General features: G+C 38.8%; 1 pseudogene; it reads right to left on the reverse strand.

Moving 5' to 3' along the window:
- LOC129377128 (nucleolar protein 4-like) overlaps positions 1 to 22,987 on the reverse strand; it is a 65,600-nt pseudogene that overhangs the window by 12,574 nt on the left and 30,039 nt on the right.

The raw sequence follows: 22,987 nt of genomic DNA on the forward strand, positions 1-22,987 counted from the left end.
TATGTGTGTGTGTGGGTGTGTGTGTGTGTGTGTGCGGGGACAGGACTTGTTCAGTGTTAGGGGATGGGTTGAGTAGAAGGTCAAATAGGAAGATGGTACAGTCAACAAAGACGCTGCTGTCACAGACTGCCACTGCCTGCTCACCCTGAACCCCCCACACACATATTCAAATTAGCCCTGAGCTCAGTAAGCTTTGTTCCCAAGACAACTTCCCTGTAGGTACCGCACACACACACACACACACACACTCACTCACACACACACACACACACACTCACTCACTCACACACACACACACACACACACACACACACACACACACACACACACACACACACACACACACTCACACACACACACACAACTCACACACACACGCGCGCGCTGAATGTTTGGGCCCATCGAGTCAAAGCCAAACTAAACCCCAGTTTGTGTCCGAACACTGAAGGAATTCTCAATTAGCAACAACAGACTTTATTTGAGAAACATTTATTTCAGATGAATCAACACAGTAAAAATACTGTTGGTTTTTTATCAATTTAAATGAAAACATGTGGCGCTTCATTATCTCCCGATAATGTTTTGATTTGGTATGAACTCCTGCCGACGGTGTTAGCGCCTGCTAATGGTGCCCAGCTAATATAGTAAACAGTGGATCAGCAGATATCTCATGGGTAACTGGACTGTAACTGCAGTTGGTGAAAATCTAGTAACATTTTTGAAGTAATTATGAGTTTGTTGTTTTTTACACAGTTATTAATTTAATCAACAGTTGATTAATTTAATGAACTGCAGCTGTGGCAGCCATACTTTGCAATACACTCCAGGAAATATTTCATCCAGTTTGAGGACTGTTCTGAGCATCGTGACGTTTTATGAACGAATGAAGCAACTTGTCCGTTTTTCCCGTTTATTGAACTTTCAGAAATTACAGGCTGCGTTGCACCACAACCAGAGTCAAAATACCATGAAACAGCAGGTGAAAGACAACTCAAAACTACTCATTTTCTGCTTTTTAGCGCCGTCTGCGTCGGCTTTATCCGTTGCTGTGGCAACAGATTACGTTCATTATCAGGAACATCAACATCAAAACACTCGCAAATGTTTCCCACACAAAGAACAGAACATTCGGTCCTTTGCGTGTTTTATGCTTTCAGGCTTGATGTTTATTTATTGATTATTAAAAGGTGATCGCCTGAACTCAGTGGAGGTTGATTAAATAATTTGAACTCTGATCTATTGACTTCCTTTTTTTAAGTGAACCGAAACTCACTGAATTCCACAGAACATCTAAATGTTAAGGTTGTCAAGTGTCAAGCTAGCATAACTGAGCTACTTTCCTCTTCTTTGCCAATTTAAAAACAAAAACATTAACCATTGAAATGTGACAACTTGCATCTTATTATCTAGTTGTTGTAATGTTGACAGCAATAAATCATTGTGTTTATTCTCAGATTATTTCCATAATTGTGTCATTTTCCAGACTCAATGCGAAGCAAGCAGGAACACAGATGTCACGCGACGTCCCTTCCAGTAACATACATAAATGGTTACATCAATATTTCCAATATTTGGAGTCCAAGCAGTTAATCATCTAATACGTTTCAGGATATGAATTCAGGACGATTTTATGTTTCACCCAAAGTTTTGGATGACAAATGACAGAACAACCTTGGCTACTAACTGAACCCCAGCGAGGGTCAGGGGTCGGACCAGACGGGGATTCCTGCATCGTTTCTTAGGAGTTTATTTTATTTGTTTTTCACTGTCGAGGAGGTTGAGTCATGCTTGAATACAGAGATAACAGAGCAATGCAGTCAATCAACGAGCTAGTAGGAAGAGACGAGCACAACGCGAGCGTCATGATGCCAACGGGACAACACACACACACACACACACACACACACACACACACACACAACACACACACACACACACACACACACACACTCATCTGTCATTTACAGTTTCGTCTCACGCCACACTCTCTGGCTCTTAGCATTAATGTTTCTCCCTCACACTCCATCCCACTCTGGCCTTTCACCCACATCTCTTCCTGATTTCCTGCTGTCCATCATGTTTAGGCCTCAGCAGGTGGACTGACACACCGAGCTGCTGCTCGACGCTCCATGGAGAAACAAAAGTAAAATCTGCAAGACGAAGGAGGCAGACATCTAAACATTTCACATTTCTTTAAAAAAAAAAAACAACTAAAGAACAAAAATCAAAATGTTCAACTTTTTTTTTCTACAGTTATTTGTATTTTACGCCGGATAATTTTGGGAAGCAGTGTGTAAAATGTTACATGTTTACTGTGCAACCCAACAGAGCACAGAAAAACCAACTGTCACTGTATGCAGATAGCAGGTCTCCTCACTTTTAATTAATTTCAGTCAAGATTTAGTATTTTGTTGTTTTAACTGGCATTAAGTTTATATTTTTAGAAACAATGCAACCCAGCTGAGAGCAAAGAACAGTTGTCACTATTTTTTGTTTGTTTTCTAGAAAATTTTGTGGATTAATTTTGAAATTTCTGTTTTTTTTTCTCCCTAATCTTTGATTTCTAGAGTAGTGACACTCAGAAATTTCCAAAATTTTTTCTAGTTATTTTGTCGGACATTTATTCCTCCTTTTCATTTTTCTTTCTACCAACAACGACCCAAATTTTGCATCGTACAAAACATAAAACAGCATAAAGTGAATTTTTCACCCACATGTTTCTCTTTCTTGTTCTGGGATTCAGATGGTCATCTTTAATTTACTTAGCAACTGGTTCTGCTTAAGAATGACTACTGGCGGCCTCTGCTGGACGGAGGCCAAAACTACAACACGAGAAGAACTTTATTAATTAATTGAATGGAACAAATTTCAATCCAATAAACAGTAATTTGATTAAATGCTAAAATATCATTGGCAGAATGATATTTATCATCTTCCTAATGATACAATATTCCCACTCCTAGTAAATGTTACCAACTTGTGAGAGAATCTGTGTCAGATTTACAGTTTTAGAGGAAGGGAGCGGAGAGGAACCTGGCGTTTACTGACGGAGGACCAGAGATGAGAGCCAGAGGAAGAAGCGGGACAAAAGAAACCAAAACGTGAGTGAGGATGAGGAGGGGGAAGGTTGGAGCGGTGCATGCAGTGAGAGGGGGCAGGGCTCAGTGGGTGTAGCTTTCCCTGCTAAAAGCCTTGACTCATTGTTGTGCACTGTACTCATCAGATAACATTATGTCAGAGGCATCTGAGTTTCTGCAGGAAGACGACTGTTAATACACGAGTATCACATCATTGACCCAAACTGAAGGCATTTCTGCTTTTATTAAGGCTCTTCAACAAAAAACTGCATTACTTAATATATTTAAATGAATTAGATCAACTCTGAATGAACGCTTTGCTGAGCAGTGAGAGAAGGCAGCTCATGCAGAATGAGGGTAATTTTTAGGGGCTTTTTGGACATCTTTAGGGTGGGAGGAATCACATGATGTCTCACAAGAGCATAAAGACACTCCTTCTTCCTGCAGTCGTCCAATTTTTTATGCTCCTCTTGTTCCCCTCTGCCTTCTGGCTCTGCTTCGTTTCTCCAGCCACTTACCCATTTTCCTTCATTTTATTCAGGAGTATTTTCCCCCAGACTCGCAGATATTTTCTCTCTGTGCCTTTTGGACAGAGCGGGTTGGTTTCTGTATATTCCTGTGTGAATGCAGTGAAGGCGTGTCAGCGCTGATATCATGCCGATCTGCGTACCGATTCCCTCATGATCTCCTTGACTTCCTGTTGGTTTGTCTGCGAGTCGCTGCAGTGAGCTAAGCTGCTCATCGCAGTCCAGAGGCAGTAATGGTCAGCGTTGGCCTTGTGACCTACTTTGCACACACTGCAGGGGACGCAGGGTGTGTGTGGTTTTCACAGGGATATTCAGATAAAGTGCCATCTGTTCTGCACATCTCACTGACTTGGAGAGGAGACGCCGATGTAAAAGTAGAGAAACACAAAAACTACCCCTTCCTTCAGGTTTAAAAACACAAAACAGACTAAACAATATGCAGCTCAATTAGTAATACTAGTAACCAATGGTGGGTACTGCTAGCTAAAGAGTTAGCAATGCTAACCCTAAAGAAATAAACATAAACATTAGTTCAATTAATGTAAAAGCACTAAACCATTTAGCAGAAGATGAGACTAAAGCACTACTAGTGATTTCATTTTATATCTGCCCTTCAAGCATTAATTTCATTTTATTTTAGAATTTTCATAATCTATTATATCTTTAGATAACATATTTATGTTTATGTTCTCTACTGTCCATATTTAATTGGTTTCTGAAATTTGAAATTATTAGGAAAATGTAAACAGGAACCAGAACTGCTGTGAAAACAGACTTCAAAATAAGATCCTGAATATAAACATATAACGACTTAAAGGATTCTTAATGGTCGATAACAAAAACTTCAACGTTTAACTTTTGTCAACTGAAAGTTTACAAAACAGCCATGTTAGCGTTTGAATTGATCAGAAAAAATCCCCTGAACAATAAATCAGCTCCGCTATCAACAGATTAGCATGAGCATCTCCTCCACTGCTAGTGATGCGCACCATGATGGCAACAAGGTGTTTTACTGAAATCCCCGCAAAAACTCAAGTAATTCCTAACATGCAGTAAATTTTTCAATTGAATCAAGTTTGAAGTTAAGATTCACGATTTATTTTAGAGATTTTTCCCAGGATGTTCAGATCTGAAAATAGAACAACTGTTTTAGTGAAACTAGCACTATGCTAACTCAGTTTGCAGGGATTCCTGGTGCGTTTCCTGCTGACCTGCAGTTTTCTCTAATATTCCCCTCAGATTGCTCCTGTTCAGCCTCTGTTTTCATGTCTCAGAGCTGAGATTTTCCCTCCACCCTGCAGCTGGATTCTCTCTTCAACTCGTCAGATCTTCTGAATTAAACTCCAGAAACAATCTCAGCTGACACCACCAGATATTCAGTTTGATTCATAAAACTGACAAAACCACATCGTCCTAAATAAACCATGATGATTAAACAAAACACAGCAGAGGTTAACAGACTGAAAGCTCCCATTAAAATGAAACAAACATCATGGTGCTTTGAAACAGTGTAAATATTTCAGTAACTGAAGAACATTAATAATTTCAGGTTTTATGCCTGCGGATAAAACAAGTGAATTTTCCTCAGGTAGAATGTGTGTCAGACTGCAAAGTGATACTTTCCACTTACTCACAGCTGAAGATATTTAATTTCTTATTTAATTTAAAAACGAGCAGGCAAATTGTTCTACATGTTAAAATTCACTTATATTTGAGCTGGATGGCTTTCCATATCTCTCGCTGTTAGATTTACAACGCTTGGCGTCTTTTTCCCAACTGAATGAGACGGCGAGTCAGTTGGTTGTTCGACAGTAAATTATGTTTTCTGTTGAGTATCCAGTAATGAATCGGTGTTTACAGAAACACTATAATTTCACTTATGTTTAATCCTGCATCAGTAAAGCAACCAATGTATGGAAAAATGAAAACTACTACTATAACGCTGATGATCACGCGGACGTATGAACAAATCTCGTATGCATCCGTCGCTGCTGTGATTTTTAATAACTTATTAAACTTGCTTATTCACATGAGATTTTTATTTAATTTCTTGTTTAATTTAAACTCCATCGTCGCAAAATTGTGTCTTTTTCCACATTAGAATAATATAGACAGAAATGAATGGAAACGCAGCTCTTAGGAGCAGAACCAGAGGCTGAAACATGGAGAATAAGTTTCTGTTTCTGCTGGTTTTCCTCTTCCAGCATCCATTCATCTCAGCTCCTCTTCCTCACACCTTTCTCCCCCACCTCTCACTTTGCTCTTTCCAGTCCATCTCAGCCCCTTGCTGAACCGTCTGTGTGTGTGTGTGTGTGTGTGTGTGTGTGTGTGTGTGTGTGTGTGTGTTTTATCTCTTGCGGCTCCGTCTGCGGCCTTGAGAGGTGAAAGATAATGCTGGCAGCCCCTCCCTGCCAGCCTCCCACTCACACAGACTGCTTGAGGCACAAAGACCCAGACTATGGAGCGGCTCTCTCCCTCGACCTCGCTCCATGCACCACTCCTACACACACGCGCATTTGCAAAAACCCAACTCTGCTGGAGCACACACGCACTCTCCCTCTCAATGTCAGCTCTGACTTATGATGCGGCGGCATCTCTGCATCATCTGAATCTGAGTCCAGAACCAGCAGCTAGCTAACATGCTAACAGCTAACTAGATCTACAAACAGCAGGGGTGTACAAACTTTTTGTCACTTGGGCCAAAATTGAGTCGGAAGGTCAAAAAAAGAAAAAAAGAAAAAAAACTTAAACAGGGTGACCAAAGTGCAGTGCGGGGGCCATTAGTGGCCCCTGCACTGATTTTGTGCGGCCCTCAACTGCAACTCAACTTCATGAGTTGCAGTTTTGACCCACAGATGGAGGCAAAAGGTAAAATCCTGTTTATTCAGAGACTGAAATGATGCAACCAAATCAGCTGTTATTTAATTTATTTAGAAAACGTTTTGAAAGATTGAAATCTTGTTCTTGTTGCTGATGATAAAGTTTTCAATCAAGTTCAAACTAGAAAACCAGACGCTTTTCTATGATAGTGCATTAGGACCATTGTAGATAACAGAAATAAATTTCTACAAAACAAACAAAACAAAAAAAAAAACGTTGAAATTTCTGAGTTTGGAAAAAGTAAATTTTCATCAAACAAATGTAAAAATTGGGATTAATCTCAGATATTTTCTATAAAAAATATTGAAAACTTACAATTTTTGGAATTTTCTAAGCTGAACAAGTTGAAAATGTTCAACACTTGAAACTCAGAGATGTATCTACTGGAATTGTAAATGTAATATACTGTGGGGTCCGAGGACTGAGCCTTGCGGTACTCCGGGTGCGACTTCTGTTCACTCCAACGAGAAGCTGAAACAAAGAAATTCCCGTTTTTTGCTGTCGAACGAACAGTTCAGACTGGAGAATCAGTCCAGAGATCCGATGTCATCTCAGCAGTATCCGAGACGTTTCACATTAATCTCAAACTACAGGACATTGATCAGAGTATCAACCTGCAGGAAACTATACACTTTACCTGAATATGAATAATTACACATCATTTTCATGTAGAGGAGTGAAGGAGGAAGGAAAGGTTTCCTTGACAACCATATGAAGGGAACTGAGAACATTTCGCAGAACAAAGACAGACATTATACATGGTATATTTCAGCCTCTTAACTACAGACTAATGGCTGCAAGACATTGACTCTCGTGGTGTTGGATTAATACCAGCTGCTCATGAGGTTCATGTAAAAAAAAACACATTTTACACCTTTTAACTGAAATGTTCTGAACAATAAGAACAAAAACAGCAAATAAAAATGAAAAACAGCCTCTTTTTTTGCTTTAGTTTGTTTTTTAGCAGCAGATGCGTTGAGTTTAGCAGAAAGGATTGCAGCTTCATTTACATCCGCCCACACACCAGCAATAAACTCTTCCACCTTCAGTCTTAAAACAATAATTTGTCAAACCTTGTTGAAAAACCCAACAGTCGGTAGAAAATACAAAATTTCTCACATTGAAAATGAGGAAGATACAGAAAAACCTCCCAGATTTGACCCATGCCAACTTTTAATACTTTACTGTTAGTTTGCTGCAGGTTGACCATAACTATTTATTATAAGGGAAGTAGCCCTTATAATAAATAGTCAATAGATATGTTATTAATTAATCTCTAAACACTTTATAAATCATTAATAACTGTGAGAAGGCGCCTAAATCTACTGGATTCTTTCAGATATTGAGCCAAATCTGTTCAACTATGCTTTTTATCTAACGTTTACTTACTTAATGAATAATAAACAATGATTTATAAAGTGTTTATAGATTAAGTGATAATTATGTATCAGCCATCGTTTCCTCACTCTGTTACCATGTGCAGATGAATTGCAGTTATAGGATCATTAACCTTTTATTCTCTTTGTTTTGTTTTGCATAGAAAGTACTCCTGGCTGTTTCTAGCTTCCTTACTTTCCTGCATGTTGTCAACCAGCTGGGTTTCCACTGACCATAAAATTGCGCAAATTGAAAATATGGAAATAAATTTGCTTGATTGAAACTCAGCCATTTTAGAAAAGTCCAGTTTTTCTATAAACATTTAGCGCTGGGATGCCAGGGTGTTTTCCATTGATCACGAATCATGTGATCAACAGGTGGATTACTACTGACGAAAACGCCAAAGACGACAATGACAGGAAGTGTTCTTCATTGTGGTTTATTTTTGTTTGTTGTCCAACAATGTGCAGCTGGCTCCACCAGAGTTCTCAGTTCATAAAAAGTTTATATCATTCAAACGTGTTGAATCCACAACTCTTAAAATGGCCGACAACAATTTCCCAAGTAGGCGGGGCTTGTTTCTCCAACACCTGTCTCTTCTGATTGGCTGGTAGATGGTGAGCGCTAGTACCATGGCTGAATTATCAACATATCTCATATAAGTGTTTACATTTCTAGCTGCGCTACAAATGTGCATAAATCTAAAATAATCTGATGATGTTGAATAAACAATTTTGTAATGGCAGTGTTTCCATTAAATAAGGAAGGAAATTAAAATCAGATCAATAAATTGGTTCACGTGATAAGCCATTATCCTGTTGTCTTCTTCTTTGTGGTTTCCACCAGTAGTAACATCAAAGCGGCGAAACTTTTTGTCAAAAAACAAATTTTTTCAAAACTGCCATCTTTACATTAAGGGAATTTATTTTTGTAATTTCAATTTGCGCAATTATCCGCAGCTAGTGATGACGCTGTGCTACAGTCGGATTGTTTTTCTGTCCAATAGAACGTACTCTTCAGCAAACTTTGATAACAGAAACCATTCAGAACGTAAAAAGGCTCAACAGCAGGATCTGTTGTTAGTTGGTGTAGAAAGACACTCATTCATTCGAGGTTATGAAAGTACGTCCCTCCTATTTGTCCACAGAGACAAGGCCACGGACTGTTGTAAAACCAAACGGCTGTCCTCTGGGTGTGTCTGCTGTGACTCTTTATTGTATTCTGAATTTAGATCCAAACAGTTCCAGGTATCTCCAATAAAACGAGACTTAAATAGTAGGAGATCAAAACGCTGCGTATTCAAAGGAAAGGAAAGGGCAGAGAAGCACCCGAGGACATGGAGGAGACAGGAAGTGAGTGCAGTGGAGGGAGACAAACATGGAGGACTGTTGGAGATAAAGCATCTGGGTTGTTTGGGATGAACATCTGTCTGATCTCCATCTCCTTCAGGGGAAATCTCTGTTCTTAATGGTTTTGCCCTTTTTTCATTACAGTTGTTCTAATTCTGATTTGTTTGTTTTCACTCAGTTGTCAACTCATTTTCTTTCAAACATGTTTTATATCCATGGCTAAAATTTCAGAGCTGAACCTGAATAACTGGACAGACAGAAACTTCAATGATCCACACAAAACATTGGAAATGAAAAAACATTTCCTGGATCATAAATTACCTGAAGGCTGCAGTTTATACCTTTTATAAAAAATAGATTTTTACATATTTGCTGAAATTGTCATTAAGTCATGACTGATAATCTGTGAAAAAATTGAGCTCTTCTTCAGTGCTATTTTGAAACAACCCATCAGAGCCAGGAGGTGGGTTTTAGCGCTGTCAATCACACTTGGTTTCTGCTCCCCTGGCACTCGCATAGCCTGTTGTGAAAGCTCAGGCTAGTTGGGAAAGCCATCGATGCTACTCCACCATTAGCACATTTAGCAACGAGTACATGAGTTTGATTGGCAGCACTAAGCCCCTCCTCCCTGGTTCTGATCGATCAATTCACAGATTAACTCAAACAGTCACAACATGGTGAGTTAAAAATATATATATTCTTTTTAAAAATTACCTTCTGTAGTTCTAAATAAAGAGTTTTAGTTATTATGAAGAAGATTTTAGCAGTGAAGTAGCTGCTAATATGCTAATGGTGAAGCTAACTTTGAAAACATTTAGCGCACTTAGCTCAGCTAAACATTAAATCTACCATTGAAAATTCAACCCTCAAGCACCATCTACTTTTTACAGTGTAATTTCTATGCTCTATAATGCCTTTACTTATTGCATTTATGTTTATATTTGGTCTTCTCCTGTCTGTCTTTTATTTTGCTTTTGTTGGTCAAATTTTTGGGAAACCAAAGAGAATGTGAAGAGAGGAAACTTTCTTCCCCGACTTCAAAATAAGAGCATGGATATAAACCTTTTACTATTTGAAGAAAAACAAACTTCAACACAGATGTTGAACTTTATTCAACTGAAAGTCAACGAAACTGACAAGGTGTCCCAAGGTAAAATTCAAGAAGTAAGAAGTCAGACAATCTGGTCCGAAACTAACACTAAAAGAAACATTGCCAGAGATTTTTACAAAACCAAACGAAAAGTAAAAAGAACAATGTTGGTGTTTTTTTTGTGACAAAACTGTTTTGTGACCCATTCTGAGGAACTTTGGTGATTTTTAACGGACCTGCTACTGGTGTGGGACGTTGTGTCCCAGTGGAGGTGGAAGTCAACAACCAAGGGTACAAATTTCAGGCTGAAGCCCTTTTTATGGAGCCAACCTTTGCACACCTTCAATCATCCAAAACCATAAAGCAATAAAACACACAGACCTGCCAAGGTCTCAGAACCTCTCCGTGGAAATGTACACACACTCCCAAAGTCTCAATGAAAACACACCAACTGGGCGTGTTGAACAGAACAGGGAGGGAGTTTACAACCAGCTCAAATCTTGTTTTAGCATTTTCTTCATCAGAGCTCCTTTCACTCTGGAGTGGCGACATTTATTTATTGAATAAAATGTTCATTTGTTTACAAGATACTTTATCTGAAGTGTCAAATATTAGTAAAAACAAATATAACCATAAAATATGTGTATAAAAAAAATCTATGTACAAGTGTGGTATTGTAAGTAATTTAAATATGACTAAATATAAAATAAACTAAATAATAAGGATGAACATGAAAATACGTTAATCTTTATATAAATCTATAAAGAAGACGCAGCGCAACACAAGATCATGAAAAAAAACGACTCAACAACAATGACTATTGATACATATGGTGACGTTGTCAGTGCGTTGCTGTGGCAGCGGGTTTGCATGAAGCGTTGCAGACGCAGAGCGTGAGAAATAAGAAGAATATGAGTGTTTTTGAGTTATTCTTTAATGTTTTTTTCTGCTTTATTTTCCCTTTTCTGGCACATTGCTCTAAATTAATAATACCTTCAGCTCCAGGTTTCCTTTTAATGAAATTCTTCCACTGCAGGAATCAAGAAAAAGAACTGCGGTTTCTTGTGCACATGTGCAAAATTTCCAAATATAAACAACATGAAACGCTTCAATAAATGAGTTCAGAGAAAACTTAGATTGAAATTTTTTCTTTGTTTCTACATAAATTTTCTATTTGTTTCCATTTTCTCCTCCTCCTGTCAGTCTTATCATCGAAACAGAATCTTTAAGCCATTTGAATAAAAAACTGGTTTCTGAAAGTGTTGCATGTCCAGCAGACGCCAAAGTGACCAGAAACCTAAATTCACATGCAAAGATCTCAAAGATCCCCAGTAATTTGACTCCAAAGGACGACACAGATTTTGTTCAGTAGCAATATTTAACTTCCATCACCATCTATCGTGAACTATAAATAGCAGCTTCTCCGTTTCCCAGAATCCACTGATAAGTGACCTGAACTCATTGCTCTCAGGCCGAGAGAGCAAGAGTGATAATAATGGGTTGAGAAAATTGCAGCTGCTGCAAACTCCATTAGGTCATTTTCCACAAAAAGCTTCATATTGCAGAACAACAGGGAAAAACTCTGCCCTGCGCCTCATTTTATTCTGCCACTGCACTGGAGAGCATTTAAAGGGCTGAGCTCCTGCTGATTTCAGAGCTGGTTGCGTTTAGCTGAATGTTGTAAAAGGTGCAGAGGTCTGAAGCTCCGGCTGCTCCAGACATCATTACAGTCAGGCAGGAGAACGGACCACTCCACTGCAAGGGAGGCGGCTAATTGCTCCTAAAGACCGAACTCCCATGAACACACACCAACACACACCGGACTACAGGTCCGGCTCAGTGGAGGAGGGTGTTAATAATTAAGGAAGTCCTGAAGATAGAGAAGCATCTCAACCTCAGAGCATGTGGAGCCGGCAGCTCAATTATTAAAGTCACTTTTCCTCTGGCGGGGTTCAAATCAAGAAAAGCATGAAAACACAAAGACCCTGCATGTCACTGTTTAACGCCTGAGTTCAACGCCGGAGAACAAAAACACGACTCTTACTTGCCTCCATTACAGCCAGGCTGCTACTACAAAACTATCTGTTAGCAAAATTAAACCTGGAGACGTCGGCATTAACTTAGTGCGCCACAGCAAAGGATAAAAAATCCAGAAAAAACATTGAAAAATAACTGAAAACCACTCATTTCTTCATTTTTCTCATTTTGTGTCACTACATGCAGACCTATTGCCATAGCAACTGACAACAACGCCACTTTATGTTTCAGGATTCAACACAAAAAACACTCAAACATTTTCCACACAAAGAACGAAACATTCAGTCCATCGCAGTGCTACATTTTCAGGCTCGATGTTTATTTGGAGATTATGAATAAGTGATCGCTGTGGTAGATTAGCTGCTGTTGCTAATAGCTATTAGCTAATTTAAACACCTGCTCCACGGATGATCTGTCAGAGTTGCTGTTTAGGTTGCCTTTCTTTACTTTTTAACTGGACCGACTCAACCGACTCACAGTGTTCCACAGCACATCTACATATTATGGTTGTCATAGTCAAGCTAGCATAATTTGAGCTGGATGTGAAAAAACGGTTCACTGACAACGACTAGCATTGGTTTTAGCTGTCAAGTTATCAACATAATGTGCTAAATATTAAATGTATGTATAATATGTAAACATTAAAGGTACCCAGTGCTTTGCTACCAATTTTCAACGGTATGACAACTACCGTATTTTCTGGATTATAAGTCGCTCCCCCGACCAAACTGTGAAAAATACTGTGAGTTATAGTCCCTGAAAATACGGTAGATTACAACATCAGGAAAAGTTTTACACTGAAAGCCATTTTAAATGTCCAAAAGAAATAAATAAAACAACAGACAATATGAATTATAAAGTCTTTGTAAGACAGAAGGACCATTTTTTTTAAATCGTCCTTCAAAAAAGGTTAGTTGATACACCTGTAAATTATCTGGAGAAAATAACGTTTTGACTAAACAAAACAAAATCAAAGAACAAATAAATTCTGACAAACTTCATGTCTATATAAATAACACCACATGTAAGAATCGGCCAGTCTCCCAAAACATGTAACAATCTCCCAAAACATGTAACAATCTCCCAAACATGTAACAATCTCCCAAAACATGTAACAATCTCCCAAAATTAAGAAAATCAGGGCAGGTTTATTGATGAACCTCTAATTTGGGGGAAAAATCGTTTGTTGTTTTGCCTTTGCATGCAGTCCGTTGCTGTTCTGTTCCAGTGCCAGCTGTAGTAAAAACGTAGCTACTGTATGTGAATCCATTTCAGATTGAAAGGAAATACATTTTGAACAGTTGAAGGCAATAATAATAAAATAAAGATGCACACAAACTGTCCAAACATTGAATTCAGTAGTTTTTCTCACATTCATTGCATCAGTCAGGTAATAAACCTGACCAGGATTATTACCTGAACTCCAACACTAACTTGGAAATTTGGAAAATTCTAGTCAACTCTAAACATTTTAACTCAAAAACCACCAGAAACACCAACACACATCTGCACTTCCAGCTCCTATCAATCAAATCTTTTAATTTTGCTGAATTAAATCCATATTCTCTGCGGTTCCTACCGTCGTCGTCCTTGCTGTGGATGTTCTGGGGGCTGTGGCGGATCCTCTCCATGCGGCTGGCCGGCTCAGGTCCGACACCGTGCCCAGATCAGCTGCTAGCCACGCGGGCTCGCTCATCTCTGCCTCCTCCTCACTGCTCAGTGAACTGTCATCCTGAAAAACAAACGGAGAAAACAAACGCTCAGAATCAACACGTTTTCTTCTCATTTTAGCTTCATTCAAGCATCAGCTTCTATAGCTGCCTTTAAAAAATACATTTGTTGAAAGGAAACACGATAATTTGATGAAGCAAGTTTTGATGAAAGCTTTTTATGCAATAATGTAGTGGTTTAGTGTATTTCACAAAACTGCAATGGAAAAAAAAATTCCACATCACGAGTCACATGACCAACAACAGGAAGTTACTACTGGAGGAAACGACAAAGAAGACAACAGGAAATAAAGGAACATTAATATTGATTGCAGTATTGGTGACAAATATTTATTTTAGTGCTGAAAGAACATTAGCAGGTTTATTAAAAACTGTATTATGAAGGTTATTTCCCAGAAAGGATGCAAATTTTTTTAGGTAAAAAAATGTGTCAATTCTTTTTGTGAAATGTTACACTCATAAATGTAAACTTTTAAATGAAACACAATATTTTCTTAATTTTGTTAAGGATGTACGCCAAAGGATGTTAATTCAAAAATACTTTATTGATCCCAAAGAAAAATGTAATAAATTAAAAAATAAATATTAAATGAATTGTGGTAAATGGTAACGTTGTTTTGAAACCAGTCGGACTCTGTGTTCATATTATCTGCCAAACAAACACTTCAGAAATGATCCCCACTATAATTTGGATTAAAATCACTTTAACAGAATCGATGGAAGCGACTTTAATTGAACCCAGATTCCAGGGAAAACTTTCACTGCTGTCGGGAAAAACAAAATTAAACCGTTTTATGGGGAAAAGGGATTTCTGGGAAGGATGTGAAGCAATTTTCCATCACTTTATGCAACTCAGAACAGACGAAAGCTTTTACCCAAAACATGAGTTAGCTAATACGACAGAGTGAGATTTCTGACTCCTCTCAGTGAAGCTGCAGAAACTCATTAACACAGAAAAAAGACGCTGAGACTCCATGCAGCTCAGGAAGAATTGAAACAGGTATTTATAAATGTTTTACTTCAGTCACAGTTGGATGCTAAGCCTGGAAAAAGAAGCTGTGAGGTATTGAGTCCAACTTTTACTGAATGGGAACATTCAGAAAACTGAATGTTTCACAGAAGCAAAAAATATCAAACATTTATTTTCATTTTTATTCCCAGTTTTCTGTTGCAGAAAAACAAAAAAATTCAAGTCAATTTAATTTGAATTCAAGCAAAATTCAAAATCAAAATTACTTTATTAATCCTAAAGGGAAAACAAAATATTTTGTAATTCATAAAAAGATTTCAAACACTTGTAGATGATCTCATATTCTGAACACAAACATCAAACGTTGGAGGAGTTTGAGCTGCAGGTTCGTTCTTCTACCTGCGCTGATTCAGCAGTGACTCAGTTGTGGTGAACAGGACTTCCTCTGATTGTCGGTGAATCAGCCAACATGGCTGAACCAGCAGACAGGATATCAGCGAACTGTCGCTTCAAATCGCCTTCATTCAGAGGAAAACTTCCTGCTCTACCAGCGGCGGAGCGTTTTCAGAAAACAAGGACGTGTTAAAGAAACGATGCTATATCTGCTCTTCTCACTGAGCTTCGGAGGAAACGGATCATTCCAGGTGTGACATCCTCAGGTGAGAGGTGGATCGGTTGTGATTTAAATTTCTCACCTCGGCTCTTTGTGACACAAAGAGACTCATTTGTTCTTTTGTCTGATTTTATTTACAGAAACAGGAAAAAGTAAGTATTACTCACACAGGAGGTTTTTCATGTAAGAAGCTGCTTAAATTTCATATCAAACACAAAGCAGCGAAGTAGAAGAAAAAATACTAAAGTAAAATAAAAATCAGAAAATAAAGCTTAGCTTTTGAACATCTGGAGAATTAAACTAAAGTTTATATTTTGTGTAAATTATCTCAATCTCGGTTACATTGGAATGAAACCCTGTGTGCATCTGATGTCTTGACACAAACTCTATTGAATGTTGGTCCGAACTTTGGCTAGGCCATTTTAACACATGGATATGCTTTTAATCAAATACATTTTATCTCTGCCTGTATTTTTAGGGTGGAAAACTCAAATGAAAACAAGTTTTTGAGATTTATAATGTAAAAAACAGAAAAAAAATTTAAAAAATGTATTGCAGTTTGTGATCATCGTTGGTGGGGAAACGTCCACTAATGCGCTGGCGCAGCTACATTTTCATTTGGCGTTTCAGTGCTTTGGCGAAACAGTATCTGCAGAGCTGATTCTTACGTTAAATAAGAAACAAACAGAAACAAACTAAAACATGGAAAAGGAAAAGATGAGAACATAAATAAAATATCTAAATGCATTATAGAGAATGTGAAACGTAACAGTAGAGATAATCTGAATTAAATTTAGCGCTTTAGCTTTAGCAGAACTAAAGTTTATGATTAGCTCTTTGTGGTTTGCGCAGCTTCACGCCTTCTGTGTTGGTTTGTCAGATGAAAATCAAATTTAGTCAGGCTTTAATTTGTAGTTTGTATTTTCTGTGAGGCTGAAAGCAAGGAAGCCGGAGAGCGATCCCGGGAACTCGGTGTGGCATTTTAACCAGCTCTCAGACTTTTCCGAGGAGCATGAATCAACTCTGACAGCTGATCAAATCAGAGCTCGCTCTAATCTACTCTTAATTCCTGCTCAAATACTACCAACAGCAGAGCCAGCAGCTCCTTCTCACCGCCGGTCAGCCGCAGCGCTGCCGCCTCTAAACGTCTCTACGGCACGCGACCGAGGCGCCGCCGACTTTACCGCCGAAACATTTACTGACAGGGACAAGGCAGGCGTGTGACTTCAGGAGGATTAATGTTGGTTTTTTCCCAGAATAGAGAGAAACTCAACAGTTCTTGTACAGGACGTATTCAACACAGAAAGTATTTCTTAAATTATTGCAGGTTAGTCAATTCTCTAAATCTAAATGTTCAAAAATCAAGAAAATGACAAATATAAACCAGTTTCAAACGGCATTAAGCTACAAAGTGATTAAAAAAACCAACTCTACCGTATTTACACAGTAACATCTACATGAGCAGCCCTGCCTCAGGCTTTCAAATGTTAATAATCACCAATGATCACACAGCACAGGGGTCTCCAAACTGTGGTCCAGGGGCCATTAGTGGCCCTCAGAGGGTTTTTCTTTGGGCCCCAAGTGCAGTTGATGAAAGATGGTTGGTGCAGGTGGAGAGTTTTTATTTGAAATAATAGTCAAATTATCACTAATATAATTTTAAGTACAACACAAATCTATCAAATTCACGTTTATACTGAGACGTTTTTCTGAAAAGTCGACTTTCCTACATTCAAAATCAGATTTTATTTTATTTTGTAACCTTGGTAAACAATAGGCAGCATTTTGAAAGACAGTGACTCAAATCCTGTTGCTATGCAGAGAATAAAGTTGTTCAAATAAACCCAACACATTTGAAATTTGTTCCAACAAAAAACAAAGTTATGGATTTATAATGGCTTATAAATCTACAAGCCTGCCTCAATAAAACAGGAAGTCATTATAAATTCATAAGCCTGCCACAATAAAACAGGAAGTCATTATAAATTCATAAGCCTGCCACAATAAAACAGGAAGTCATTATAAATTCATAAGCCTGCCACAATAAAACAGGAAGTCAAACGGTAAATTAAAATTTATTTTACCATTTTTTACATTTAATTTTGATTTGTTGTTTTTCACTTTCTACCAAAAACGGAATAGTAAAACTTTTCAGTCTGGTTATTCCTGAGACTTCGAACTTCATTTTATTTGTTTTATTTATTTTCCAGTTCTGCCATTATTACTATAACATTGGAAAATGGTCTCAAAACAATATTATCATTTATTGGCATAATTTCTGGGAGAATTTCTCATGCAGCAAAATTTATCATCATCAGGCCTGTTTGTACATCCACAAAAAAAAAAGAATAAAATTGACTTTTTTGTTTGCCTGACTTTAGTTTTCTTAGCCCACTCGTTGTTTTTTGACTCAATAATTTTGGCCCAGGTTAAAAAGTTTGGACACCCCGATGGAGCGGATCTGAAGTATCACTGATTTAAACCAGCAGATGTCAAAATTCCTAATAATTCTACATTTATTTTAATAAAATATCAGAAAACACGTTTTCAACTCAAAACCACGTTTTTAATAAGGAGCCAAAACGTCGCTCTGCTTTCTGATTTAAACAAACCAGAGTGTGTGTGTGTGTGTGTGTGTGTGCGTGCGTGCGTGCGTGCGTGCGTGCGTGCGTGCGTGCTCCCAGATTTCCCCAGTAAAACGGCCGGATCCAGTTCTGTAGTCCAAACATAATCAGGTTAACCACCGGACAAACGGAACCGTCTCCTTCCTGCCTCTCCTCATCTCCTCTCCTCACTTTGCCTCTTCCAGAAAAATTAAACCATCTCTCTGTGAATCCTGGACACAAACCAACTCTGAATGAACAGTTCAATAAATCAGAAAATGTTCACTGATCAGGCTCATTTGTGCCTCTTGAGCTGCTATTAAGAATCATTTTCAGTAAGGCTTCAGTTCAGGCTAACATGTATTTTTTAAGACTTTGTAGTTGGTATTTACCTATTGTCTATAAAACATAATGCAAATGTAACATTAATTTAAGGTGCATCTGTTTGTTACTAAATGAGTTTTACTAATATTTATGTATTTCGTAAAAGAGAAGTTGAAACTGAAGAATTTATTTGGCAAAACTTTTATTGGGATTTTATATCATAGATCAACAAAAAATAGAAAATTATTGTGAAATATTGTGAAGTTGACAAAAGATTTCCAGATTTTCTGTCAAATTTAAACATTTTTAACTGAAAAAAGGCCTCAGGATAACCGCCCTCCCACCAAGCTCAGCTAGCTCTGGTGTTGATGGCCTAATTCGTGCAGCCAGGGGCCACAAATGGCCCCCGTGCCACACTTTGGACACTCCTGTACTGCATCCTCATCAACACAGGTTCCAGTGAAAGAGTTGATGGTTTTCCTTCGTGCTCAGCGGCCGCCACCAGCGGTTCCCCCTGGCGTTGGGGGGCGGGCGTTTTCCTGCTGCCGTCTTTCTCTTTGTCTTCTTTGTTTTAGCGCGATGCTGCAGAGCCGGACCCTGAAGCCCAGCTAGCTTTTCATCCTGGCATCCTTCCACCTCCCTGCCTGCTGCACCCCCATCTCCTCTTCATTTGTCTCCCGTTCCTCCCTCCCCCCTCGTTCCCTGCGTCCCGTCGCCAGGCCGACCCATCCCCATCCTCGGCTGCCGCCGCCCACGCCGGTGCGACTCCACCGTCTATCTGGGGTGTTTTCCTTCTGCGACCATCAGGAGGAACGTTTCTCTTTTTCTCTCATTTTTTCCCTCAGCATGTTTGTTGGTTTCCAAAGAAACCTGGCCAACATCATCATCATCATCATCATCATCATTCCAGATTTCATGGCACTCAACAACTGGCATGTTTGTTGTCGTTGCCATGGCGAAGTGACCACAAGCTTCTGCCAGAAGCACATCTTTTTTTTCTGCTCATTGATGACGGATAATTACGAGAAGAACCTGATGAGAAATGTCAGACGCTGAAAATGCTGTGTTATGGCGATCCCAGCGACGCCAGCCTTTTAACGCACACACAGTAAATAAACTCCAAAACAAAACAAACCGTTACTGTTGGAGGAGATACGTCTGTTTTTACAGTTTCCTGAAGTCTGAACGGGAGGTGATGCGAGCCCCACAATCCGCCATCTTGGTAGGCAAAATATCGAGGAACCATGACTTCGACACTAACAAAAAAAAATATGTCAACACTGACGAAAATATTCCGACAAAAGTCTCTGCTGTCAGAATCGACACATATGAGACAAACAATAAGGCTTGTTTATTGTTTCCATAGCAACTCCGGAGTGACTGCCATGACAGTTAGCTATGGGTGCCTACCAAGATGGCTGCCAGCTACAAAGTTCCGGGAACTGCGATGTCACATAATAAATTGTTTATGAGGAACATTCAGTAAATATGTGAAAGTGAGAAAGACGGCGTGTTTAATCCACGTTAATCCAACTGTGGCCCATTTGTTCAGGAAGTCCAGTTTGATTTGGGGTTGTGACCAAAAAACTCAAAACCAAAAGCAGGAAGTGTACTTTAGCCTAGCGCTAGCTGGAGAAATCGTTTGTGGTGTTTTCACTGTAAACAACAGAGAAATCCTCCAAAGGCTAAAATCTGATGCCACTCAACTTTTGTTTCCATTTTGAGAAGCAGGAAGTTGCTCTAAGTGTCTTCAGAGGTTTTGTGTCGTTTCCTTCAGTGGTTCTTGGTGCAGCTGCTTTTATTGCGCTAAACTTAGCATGTATTGCTATTGTTGATGTTGTTTACTATTGGAGTTGAGTACCAATGGTAAACAAAAACATTTTCTGTTGTTTGTTAAACAAAAACCCAAATGGTGTTTTTTTACAATTTGTGTTAGTAAAAAATGTAAACATTTTCTTTACCAACATTAGTTCAACAGATGGTGAACTAATGTTGTCATTAGTAAAAACAACATTTATGTTGCTTCCTAACACAAATGGTTAGTAAACAATGGTTTGTATTGGTTAGCTGATCAACATCATTAGTAAACAGCACTGACAATAGTAATGTATGCCATATTTACAGCTCTGAATTTAGGATTTACTGCATTAAATTCTATATTTAATGGTGCAGACAGTGGTGGTCGGTGAAATGGGCGTTATAAGTAACCACCCAGGGCTTCATCTTGTCTGGGGCGCGTGAGGTTTTGGTGTTATTGAGGGTTGCCTGGTGGAAGCAAAGCAGAACCAATAAGAGTTTGAATTGTTAATGATGCTGGTTAAATTTATTTCAGCTGAGTGTTTAATATCTCCAGAAGCAATTCTTATATTTCCCATTTTACTGTGTCATGTAGTGCAGGTCTTTGGCTTGGTGTTGGGTTAGGTGGGCTTGACTACCACACACACACACACACACACACACACACACAGGAAGTGGTGTATAAATCAGAACCCAATCTGGTGGTAAAATGTGAGGAATTTACGATCAGGCATTGAGAAAGACACAGACAGGTATTGAGGTTTACAGGACCCCTCATTCAGGCTGCATCTCTCTCTCTCTCAGATTGATGATGGGGGGAGATATTGATAAGAGGTGAGCTACACACACACACACACACACACACACACACACACACACACACATGTATGCAGAGTGCACAAATTGGAGCGGGCCAAGGAGCTCCACTGCAGAATATCGATTGCTGAAAAAAGCAGCCATGAAGAGGATGTACGTGTGTGTGAGCGTACATGTGTGTGTACGTGTGTGTGTGTAACCACTAAAACACTCTGATTTGATGCAGCACCCTCTGTAGCATCCAGAAACACAAAGAAAGGTTCTGGTGGTCAGAGCCGTGGTTCCGTCTGCCTGTCGGGTTATAAAAAGCGTCTCCAGCTTGAAGCACGGTGGAGGCGGCCAGCCCCGATCAATACGCCGCTGCCGACCTTCACAGGATGAGGGCAAACATGACTTTGACATGAGGAGAGCAGGGGCGAGTGTTTTCGCTCAGGCTGAACCCAACGCCGCGCTAATCGCCCGGCCCGCTGCTTCATTAGCCCAGAACTTATCGAGCTGAACGTTTTTCTCTCTCCGCGGATTCAGAAGCGCTTTCTGTCGCGATCCGGCCGATCCATAACGTCTCTGTTCGCCGCTCGATTTGGTCGGGAGCTTTTGATAAACACTCTGCGGGAGATTTTTCAATGCATAACCCGGAAATCGCTCTGATGTTTTTGAGTTCAGACAGAGCAGAAAAAAAACATTTGAGTTGGTGATGAAAACAAAAAAATATAATTCCTCCACAACATGATTAAGACTCGGCAGAGATTTGTGTTTTATTTGAAGTGTTTGAAGGAAGTAGAATCACTGATGGGTCAGGAAAAAAACTGACTTTAAATTCAGATTATTCTTTATTCAAATACTGAACAGAAATGAAGAAATCATTAAACCAGGGCTGCAAATAATAAAAATTTTAGTAATTAATCATCATTCTGAAAATCAATAATTCCGACGATCAATCAGATTAATCGTTATTATGGCAATTAATTGAGTATTCCGACAAGAATTTATTATTTTCACAATTATTCTGCCAAATAATCTGATATAAAATTTTGACTTTCTGCAATTTTTACTTTGAGCCACTTCAGCCTATTTTGCACAATATTATAAATTGCAAATAAATATTTCAGTCAATTGTTAATTAAGAAAATAAACATTTTATTGTCTAAAATTCAATAACAGCAATCCCACAGTCAATGTGTGATCGTTTGTCGGCTCTTTCTGCTCATCATATCAACACAATCAAACTGAACAGAAAAAGGAACTTAATAGGAGATTTTTACAGAAGTGAAGCTAAAACTATCACATTTGAGGAGTTTTGGTTCACGTATTTTTTCATCTTACATGCAAAATGTACATATTTATTGTAATGTTTTGGTTTAATTTCTGCTCTGAGTGAGTTGTTCTTTTCGTAAACTCAAGTCTGAATATTCAACTTAATTAATCGGTTACTAAAATAGGTGACGACTATTTAATTGATTAATTGTGAGTAATCAATTAGGCGTTCCAACCCAGAAGAAACAAGAAGGTGAGAGTGATTTAAAAAATGTTATGGCAAACAGTTTGTTATATTTTAAGGGTCTTAAACTATAAGGCCCTGAGACCTGGGGGTAGCGACCCGACCCCAGATGAGCGGCAGACGATGGATGGATGAAACTATAATATGTAAAGTTGTAACAGTAAAGAGGAAATTTGAGAATGTTCGCATTTCCTGCATCTATTCAGGTCAAAACTGTCTTTGGAAAAGAAACAGAAGTTCAGATAATCTGAGACTTTTCCAACATTTCAACAACAGAGGAACAGGAGGGGCATAAAAAT

The sequence above is a fragment of the Poeciliopsis prolifica genome, unplaced genomic scaffold, assembly GCF_027474105.1.
Source record: "Poeciliopsis prolifica strain line A6 unplaced genomic scaffold, Auburn_PproV2 SCAFFOLD046, whole genome shotgun sequence".
Taxonomy (NCBI): Eukaryota; Metazoa; Chordata; class Actinopteri; order Cyprinodontiformes; family Poeciliidae; genus Poeciliopsis; species Poeciliopsis prolifica.